The sequence below is a fragment of the Lagopus muta genome, chromosome 1 (assembly GCF_023343835.1).
Source record: "Lagopus muta isolate bLagMut1 chromosome 1, bLagMut1 primary, whole genome shotgun sequence".
In the NCBI taxonomy this organism is placed as follows: Eukaryota; Metazoa; Chordata; class Aves; order Galliformes; family Phasianidae; genus Lagopus; species Lagopus muta.
The window spans coordinates 71952915-71963083 of NC_064433.1; positions in this window are offsets into that span (position 1 = coordinate 71952915).

Sequence of the window (10169 nt, forward strand, 5' to 3'; positions counted from 1 at the left end):
TGTATGTCTATTCTCTCTGTCCTACATATCCATTTCACCTCTTAAAATGAGGAATTTGATTTTCCTCAGCTAAAGATACAGGAATTCCATGAAATGTATTTATTTATGGACTGTAATAGAGTCTTCAAAGAAAGTTCAGAGAAGGTCAGCTCTTTTTAGCTGTCAAAGATGGGAGATTGGCTTTCATTTTCCCATACAGTCAAAATATTCCAGAGACCACAGATCATTGGCAAAAATATGATATGTTTGCCTGCAACTTTATCATGATGTGATCATAGGCTTGTAATATCAGTGTTCCTTTAAGACAAAAAATAATGCACACATACGTGGTCATATTCTGTTTAACTTTTATTCTTATTCTCATTTATGCTTTTGCCTCCAGCACTTGTTCTCTCTTCTCTCTGTTGCTGTGCAATTTGAAAGTGCTCCCAATGAGCCAGGAGCATATCCCTGAGCTCTGACATCCTTGTCAGTTTTTTTCTTGCTGCCTTATTGGCTTGCTTTAATGTGAACTTAACTATATGGTTTTGAACTGCTTGCGACAACAAATTAGATATGGAATAATAGATCTTGGCATCTCTTTTCAGTAATGAAGGTATCCCAGAGCTGACTACAACCTCTGTCTCTTTCTTGAAGAAAGAACTTTCATTCGTAACCTTTTAAGAAATTTGTCCCTGAGTAAGCATATGAAGAAATTCTTGTTGCAACTTCAATTGCTTGCAGACTTTTTTGAAAAGTTTGAGGATCTTTGATTGATTTTTTTTCCTTATAATCTGGAAAAATCATTTTAAGAAAGATAAAGGTATAACATTTTGACAGATTATTTGTTGTTGTGGACAACCTCTCCTGCAAGCACTACGTTGTAGTGAAGCTGTGATGGTGTTTGTCAGAATTTAACTTTCCACTTGATAGCAAGACTTTAGAGTAGGCAAATATTGTCTCAGAGGTAGATGTTAGATGACTGAAGACTATATTAAATATCAGTTTGGAAACCAAATTTGGGGATGTTTTTTTCCTCAGTAATATTTATGGCACATTTCAAATGATTCCCAAATCCAGGTAATGGGAAAGCATTTATAATAATTGCTCAAGCAATGCACCCTATGAAAATGTTAAAAAAAATTCTAAGATTCTGACTTTGAGATGTTAAGTGTTTTAGAGAGATTCTGTTAAGTCATGGAGGTGTGAAATCCTCTTTATTTTGCTATTTCAGTGTCATAGGGACAGTAACACATACAAAACAGGATTGCTGCATGGATGAAAATAGTGAGGAAGAGTGAAGACAAAATGAAAAGTATTCCAAACATTACCGTGATAACAGATTCTCAAGCAGACACATAGCCCTAGGATATACACCAGAAGATGTCACACTGAGAAGGCAGCAGTGGCACAAAATGTCGTTGGAGAGGATCTTTTTTCTTCTGTAACTTTGCACTTCTGTAATTCAGCTACATCTGAATGTAATCACTATGGCTGGGATCAAATAGGAGAAAATAATAAGCTGATGACCAAAGTTAATGTGCAAACCACTGTCAGCATCAAGGCAGTAGTAGAACTTTGGGAAGCTCTGAAGTTTCAGAATGATTTTGGCTCTTGTAGGTGAGATGATAAACAAAAAGTAAATGCTAGCAGCAATAAGAAAGCTAGATGAAGATGGAAAATTTTCAAAATATGTGTCCCAGAAGCAAGTAGAAGCAAGAATGAAGAACATGAGGGTGAGACTAAGCAGGTCTGTAATATGTGCTGAGAAGTGTACTCAGCTGATCATTCTGTAAGGAAATGTACATATGAAACAACCAAATCATTTTCTACTAGATAATCCAACAATCAAGATCAGCTCAAGTACAAAGAAATGCATAAAGAGTAGAACTTGTGTATATTGTATAATGTCTCTTAAGAAAACTGGTCTAAAGTTTGGAGTCTCTAGTTATATTCAGAAAGGTGAACTCATTGATACTTCAATATTACTTTAATTTAGAATTTTTGACAATGTTTTCTGTTCTCCATGTCATCAACAGGTAGTAGGACATCCATAGAATTCAAGTTATTCTCCAGGCAGCATTGGCAGTTGCTTGTCCAGCAAGGTGAAGGAAACTCGAGAATTTATCTCTTCAGAGACTGGGGAACCAACATTCTGTTTTCTTCTGCTACTCTGGTAACTCTCTATGGTGCTCAGTTCCACTTAAGGCAAAACCAATCTTCTTTGAGTAATCATTCTGCAATGCAAGTGTGAATGCTACCCCCAGTTCAGAAGGCCTTTAAAGTGTATCCTTTCCCAAAGAATGCTCTTGGGCCAGATTGTTATGCCAGTACTTAAGAGCACTAACTACTATGAATTGAAAATTCTGAAGGTAAAAGGGTGAATAACGCACCAGTATCAAAGGTGGGAATGGAAAAGGAAAGTAAAAAAGAAAACGCTCCATCAGGATGCAGTAGAACTTAGTAGTAGACTTGTGCTATCTGATCCTGATGTAGGTCAGGATGAGCAGTAAAGGGGAGTAGAAGAATGTAAAAGGAGATTTATGAAGATATCCGCTGAACTTATTTTTTGTCTTGCAGAAAGGGGTAGTTGTAAACATGCTTTAAGGTGAGGATTGCGTGATTGCTTTGAAACCATCCCTGACTGCCATTGTCCTCAGGTTGGTGCATGTTGTTAGGGAATGACTGAGCACTTGAGAGTGGGGTCTGGAGAAGATGGAGTTGCTGTCAAAATTGTTCATGGAGTCACAGCTTGAGGTCTGTCAGTATCACGACTTTGATGGATGTTCTGGCTTGTGACTTTTCTGCACATTCCAGCCTCTGTGCCACAGCACATTTCCTGCACAGTTGTGCTGATAAGGCACTTGCACAGCAATGCTGTAAAGATCACAACATCTTTTTTGAAAAAAAAAGATGACTAGAGGATTTGGGAGATGGCTTTCTGATTTTCTCAGAGGCTGCTGCTCTCCAAGATAAAACCTGACAGTAAAACTGGCTTGAAGTTTTTCTCCTTTCCGCTTATCCCAACTGACAGTTCTTCTGCACTCACTCTGTGCTGCCCTATCCCCTCATACTGCGCTTTAACTGCTAAAGCCTAGGCATTCATTTGGCTTCCATTGCATTAGCAGGGCAGCTCATGGGGCTGGTGCAGGTGGGGCCTCTCCCCATGCCACCCACTGCTCCTTCAATTGCCTGTCTCACTGAGCCTTGTTTTAATCCCTCCAGCTTTCAGCTTCCAGTTTTATGCTTTCTCTTATGGCAGTGCCGCAGTCCGCCCCACACATATCCAGGTTTATTCCTGGTTGCAGTTGGTCTCACCAAGTAGGAAAATATGAATTTGTAACCTTGTGGTTATTTTTATATAAGAATGTCTTAATACATGGTGGATGTTTGAGTCTAGCTTTCGATGTTTTTCAAACAGTGTCTGTATTTTGGTTTTTAATTTGCCTCTGAGCAAGACTGTCTACAAACACTGGCCAAATCTGCCTATCTGGGACCTGGAAGGAGTCCCTGGAGAAAGCACTTCAAGTCATTTATTCAGCACTGGCTGCTTTTACATTTGGCTTGAAGTCTGACAACTTTCCACCAGACCTGCAGCATAGTAAAGCACATCCTCTCTATGACAGCGGGAGAGCCAAGGAACTAGCAGGTTGCAGGAGTGAATGCTATAAAACAGATGTTATTAGTGGGCTTCACCAAGGGTGGGAGGCTGAGTACAGTAGCCCTATTACAGCCTCCAAGGTGGGCCACAAGATTGCTGTCTTATGAGCAAGCTGTTCCTGCAGTATTTGGCTCAACATCGCATCCTGAAAATTCCAGTGCTGAGAAGCACTTTTGCACTGTGAGTAAACTGTAAGCTAGATTTGAAAGGAAAGATTTTGATTAAAATCAGCATTTCAGAGCCTTCAACTGGCAGCTGGTGTGGTGTTAAGGATGGACATCACTGGAGACTCCTGAGGTAAAGAGGCCCCACGTCAGTGTTTAAACCAGGTTCCGTCCAGTTGTGATGGTGGTTTTTAACAGTCGGAGGAAAAAAGTATTTCTGCATATTTACACATAGGGACAGATTCTGCTCCCATTAAAACCAGTGGCAGAATTCCCGTTGATTTCCATGGGTGCCTGCCTCAAAATGTTTGAACAGTAAACATATTCTTCTGGGTGGGAAACCAGGATAGAAATCCCTCTCATAGCCTGCTCTCAGCACTGCAAATGTCAGGGTTTTTCTGTGCTAGGCTCAGAAACTCTACTTCTAATTTTAAAATCCTTTTAAACTTCAACCTCTGTATGCGGCCTTACTTCACAACAGTCAAGTATTACATTAGCTTGTATTTACCCCTGTTCTTCCTGTGTGTGGAATTATTTCATTTTTATAAATACTAAACATATCAGAGTAATTGAGAAATATAGCATCAGACACACACAACCGTTTGCTCCCTAAGTGCTCGTAATTAAATAGTAAATCTTGATGTGCTTTAGTTTCATTGACATTAGATGAGCTGATCTCATTGGATTTTTTTAGTGCTATAGTTTATGCTCTATATGCATTTCCCAAAGATTTTCTGGCTGTGGGCATGCATTTTGTGTCTCTATTTCAAACCTCCGTGTTGACTGAAAACTTTAGAAATTCACTATCATTTTTAGTGGATAGAAGATACAGAATTTATAGAAAACAGCATATTAAAAAATACAAATAATATCTCTGAAAGCTTCCCAATGCAGAACATTCCCTCATGAACTACTGAGCTTGTTTTAAATCTTTAATGTACATATGGGTTTCTGTTTCCAATAGTTTTCAGATTTGTGTTTAGTCAACTCAAACTATACAGAGTTTATGACAAATTTTTGACAACCTGTATCAACATTAGCATCAATAGTATTTGGTATCATTTGATGGATTGTCTGTATCCAAGCTTTGGAAATAGGGATAGCTTTCAGTTTGTCTGTCCATTGAAAGTTGTTCTTCATTGGTAGTCTGTGCTTCTTAAGTATGCGATTGCCTGATGAGGAACTTGTATATCCCAAACTTCTTGGCCTGAATAAACTAAAGAAGAGGGCACAATGACTGTGCAGCAGGTTAAGAATAAAAGATGGTTCCCAAGAGAAGACAAAAAAAAGAAACAAACTAACAAGTATTTAGAAAGAGGGGAAGATAAAAGGAAAAAAATAGAGAAAAAGAAATGGAGAAATAAAAAGAGGGTACAAACCTGAGGAGATAATTCAGTTAACATACCACTGCTTATAATACTCAGATATTAATCTGTTTCTCAAGCCACACATAGCTGATTTTAAACTGCAATGCTGTTAACCTTGGAAACAGATTTGAAAATGCTCCTCGCTCTTTTTTTTTTTTTTTTTTTTTGTGTGTGTGTGTGTGTACTAGTGGAATATTAAACAAAGTTTTGAGCCTCTGCAGGTTTCCTTAAGTTGCCTATGCCCATTACCTGTGGAGTAAAATCAGCCAAACTTGTACGTACAGCCAGCAGTACAAAAGCCTTGGTCTGGCTCACTGTAACAGATTCAGTTAGCAAATGTCATGTCTGACAGAACCACTCTTTCTAAATTACAGATTATTGAGGGTGTAGCTCTGTTTGCATATAATTATTCTCTTCTGGATTAGAGGTGTCAGTTTTGATGAAAGATAATAGAAACTTCCCAAGACAAAAAGACTGAAGTATATGAGAGAAACGGAGGCTTTTATTTCTTACTGTTTCTGAAGGTCAGCTGTCACTGGTGTTGGGATAGCTAGGTTGCTTGTGTGATGAAATCAGCCAACCTGGAGCTAGAGAAACCCTTGACCCTCCATGATCTGGGTGCCCTGAAGGGAAGAATAGGGGTTACCATGTTGGTGCTTGCCCACTCCTGCCCTGGTTATTCATAGCAGGCCTTGCTTGCTTTCTCCACCTGACAGAAGGAAATGTGATGGAAAACTTGATACAGCTTGTCAGCTCTGCAACTCCAGTGCTTTTACAATGCATAAGGAATGATCTATTAAATGCACACTTTTTATTAGAGATGTCTCTTTTTACAATTCAGCTAGGTTTTTTTTGTATTTTGCAGAGTCGCTTTCAAATTTTATTGTCAGTAGCTATACATGCTGTCAGTAGAACTAACAAGATAACCTAGAAGGAAGAAAAGCTCAAATTTGTTTCCTTACTTTGGCACAAATTACTCATTAGTCAGAATTTTTGAATCTCTTCACCTTTTTGAGGTAAATAAATTGAGTGCCATGTGTATTAATATGTATGGGTCTTTCATATAAGATGTTAAAAACTGCATTGTGTAGATAGTAGGTCCATTGATGAGTGACCAGACCGGGAAGTGCCTGAGCTGGTTTCTCTTATACCTTCTCTCTCTGAGCAGCCATGTGGGCTTCAGAGCCCTCATTGGTGACAGCTCCTCTCCAGGAAAGAACATCAGGCTGCAGAGTTAAAAATAGCCACATACAAAGGGAGCCGGGGGCTAAATCACTTATCCTCCCATATCACAAGGCAGGACTTCATCTGCTTTTTGGAGGGGAAAGAGGGGTTGTCGTCTTCTTTTTTTTTTTTTTAATCCTCCTGATCCTCTTTTCCTCTACTGTGCAGCTTCTGACGGTGTTAAATGTGGAGTGATTTTAAGTGATGTCTCATCAATATATTTGAATGGAGAATCTGCACATCAGCATGAAGCATTCTAGATAGTGCTAAAAATTTGAACAAATAAAAAGTGATAACAAGCTATATAAGCAATGGGTTTCTCAGTTTACTGTGATTCTGAAAAATAATTGAATTTCTGATCTGCCTGAGATGTTTAACTTTTAACTTCTCTTTACCAAATTCTGCCTAGACATAAAAAACATTATTTTGAAATTAAAGTTTGAAATGTTTCATTTAGTGTCATTGCAGAACATTTCAGCTTTCCAAGATTTTTATCTTTTTTAGTAAAAAATATTACTGAAATTCACACAACCTCATGAATTGGTTTTAGCCTTGCCAGAACTGCATTGTTCTGTGAATAAGCTATTTGTTTAAAAGTGGAGAAATCAATCAATTTAGTTTTACTTAAAAGCAACATCAGTAAGAATTCATCATTATTTTGCAGAACTGTGAATAGTTTTCAGTCTTGTTGTGTGTTTAAAACAAGGAAAACAAAAATCTGGAATGCTTCCCATGTTTTAGAATTTATTTTTGTCTGTGGAAATGACATATCATACTGTTTGTTGTGTATGTTCATGTGGACATATTCTGTGCTTCTGTACAGGAAGTGGGTGAGTTTTAGGCTTGCATCACATCTGCTCAGCTTTTTGCTTCCCTGTTTTCACTCTCTCAAACATTTAACTTACTTGGCTGTGCCCACAAAATAACAATGATGCTGCATGATCACCAAAGAACAGTAAAAAAAACCTCCTGAGGAAAGGCAATTGGATTAATACCATGGATTAAAATATATTTGTGTTTGACTGCTTTTCCAATATCTTCATTAAAACTGGTGTTGATAACACAGCATTTAATAATTTTCATAACCACAAATGCAGCATGGCATAAAGCAAATAGGTCATTAATCCCTTAACAGTACAATTTAATGCAACGTTTCATGACAGGAAGTGAACAGGATAATAAAACCTTTACTGTTTTAAGCCACACTTAATATTTTTATGGCACAGTTGGCTTAACAAAATACTCTTTGTGAGTCAACATTTCAAAGCAAGGTCCTGGGGCCAATTAAAGTAGTGTCTACAGCTCTCATGTGTAACTGCATGTAAACATGAGATATTTCAGAACATCTCTTTCAAGTAATGAGAGTTGTACCCAGATGAAGTAAAAGAGGCCTTTCACCTCAAGCCTTTTAATTTAATGAACTTGGAGGTGGAGATGCACTTGGGGAATGAGAAATTGATTTTCATTCTTTGCATAGATCTTATGGTAGTTTGAGAAGTAGTCCATTGAATTTGTCCTACAAAAATGTTATCCTTGACAGATAAACAATAAAAAGAGAGATTGTTGTTGACTTCATGCTTCATCTTGGAAGAGACCAAAATATCCCTATTACAGCTAATTAAAAAAAGCACTAAATTTAAAAATATTCAGTTTGCAGTTTCTGGGCCAACAGAACTGAGTGGTTTAAGAACAGATACACAGACTGGAGAACATTCTGTTCTAATTTATTCTATAGCCTTGTTGCTCGACCAGGGAAGATGTTTAGTTGTTTAATGCCCATTTTGTTGATTTGAACTTTGAATGAATTCACAAGGTGTTCGTGTTTTTCTATTGTTGATATTACCACATCCCTAATGCAGATGTTCTCATCTGAATGGCACAATGAGCATTCTTATTTGAATTCTGTAGGTTTTTTTGGAGAATCAGCTTGGATAGAAACCTGTTATAAGAAACATGATCATTTTCATTCTACAACAAGTTATACACATTTTTTGTTTCTTTCTTTAAGGTCATCCAGACAGACTCCCCTTCATTACTTTGCAAACAGCATGCATATAATGGTAATTTGCCTTTGGAGGAACAAGAATGCAAATCTCTTTCACATAAGTACAGAACAGATGAGCTGTTAGGTTTTTATGAGGTTTTTCCCTTATGAAGGAAGGCTGAGGGAGCTGGGTCTTTATACTGGAGAAGAGGAGGCTGAGAGGTGGCCACATTAATGTTTATAAATATTGTAAAGGGTGAGTGTCAGGAGGATGGAGCCAGGCTCTTCTCAGTGACATCCAATGATAGGACAAGGGGCAATGGGTGCAAGCTGGAACATAGGAGGTTCCACACAAATATAAGAAAAAACTTCTTCGTGGTGAGGGTAACAGAACACTGGAACGGTCTGCACAGTTATGCTGTGGGGTCTCCTTCTCTGGAGACACTCAGAAGTTGCCTGGAGATATTCCTGTGTGACCTAATCTAGATATTCCCACTCTGGTAGGGGATTCGGACTAGGTGATCTTTCAGGTCCTTTCCAATCCCTGACACTGTGTGATTCTGTGACAATATTGAGAATGACAACAGGCAGAAAATCACATAACGAATTAGGAAAGAAAACCAAATTTGTATTTCCTGAGACTAGGCTTGTGTTTGCAGGACTGTACTATCTCAGGTATTACTGTTTCTAGAAAAATTGTGTAACCAAGGAAATATTTAATTATTTCAAGATAAAGCCACTTCTTATCATCCGATTATAATTCCTCAAACACTATTTTATATTCTTTTTTCTTTCAGAATTTCCTTGAATTTGGAGTTTGTGATCTGATTTGTGGAACGAAAATAAGATAACTGCCTTGATACTCTAACAGATGTCAGGGTTGTTATGCGTTAGTATGCTGGTAAGTTCACAAGAAAAATGCTGTGCTGTGTGAAAGCAGATGCAAAGAAAAGTTGCAAGCATGAGTGACAGAAATTTAAAATACATCTGTAAACTGAATTTGCACAAGAACCTTCAGATTTCTCTCTTCTGTCTAGAAGGCATTTTTTCAGGTGTGATTCTATGAACTTTGTTTTTCTCACCTTTGTCCTCCCCACACTTCCTGATTATCTGCCCTTTCAGTGTCTCTATAATGTATTTCCAAAGTCCAAGGAACATCTTGTGACCCTAACAGGAGGTGGCTTTGGTAATTGATTCATGTACAGATTTCTGAATCTAAATAGGTTCAACTTGTGGGAAAGTTTCAAGGCTCATCTTAGGACTCAGCTGCAAATATTGTTAAATGACTGAGGTTAGAAGTAGTGGGAAAAGGGCAAATAGATACAGAACTGCAAGTCGAATCTTTGTACTCTTTCTTTTCCCTCTCCCCACAGCATTGGTTCATGCACTGTTCTTATATGAGTCATTCTGTTTCTCCCTGTGCAACCCCCCTTTTCTCTCCCCAAAGGGGAAAGTGGATCTATAAAAACTAACAGAAATGAGAAGGGGAAAAAAAAAAAAAACCAAAAAACTCTTGATCTTCAAACTAGGAGACTTTGACTGAGAGCCAAACATTTTGAACAGCAGCCCTTTCATAACTGGGAGAGCTAGTGCTAGATCTGTTGGGTATGCAGTATGACCACATAACGCTCAGCACATGTCAACTTAACTGATAACAAAATTGTACCCTTCAACCTCCCATACAGCATAGCTTTGGCAGGCTGCCAGTCCCTCAGTCCTAATTAACACTGCCATGCTATGACTAGAAAGTTAAAGCCACAGCTTTATTTACTGCACAATTAATGGGTAAA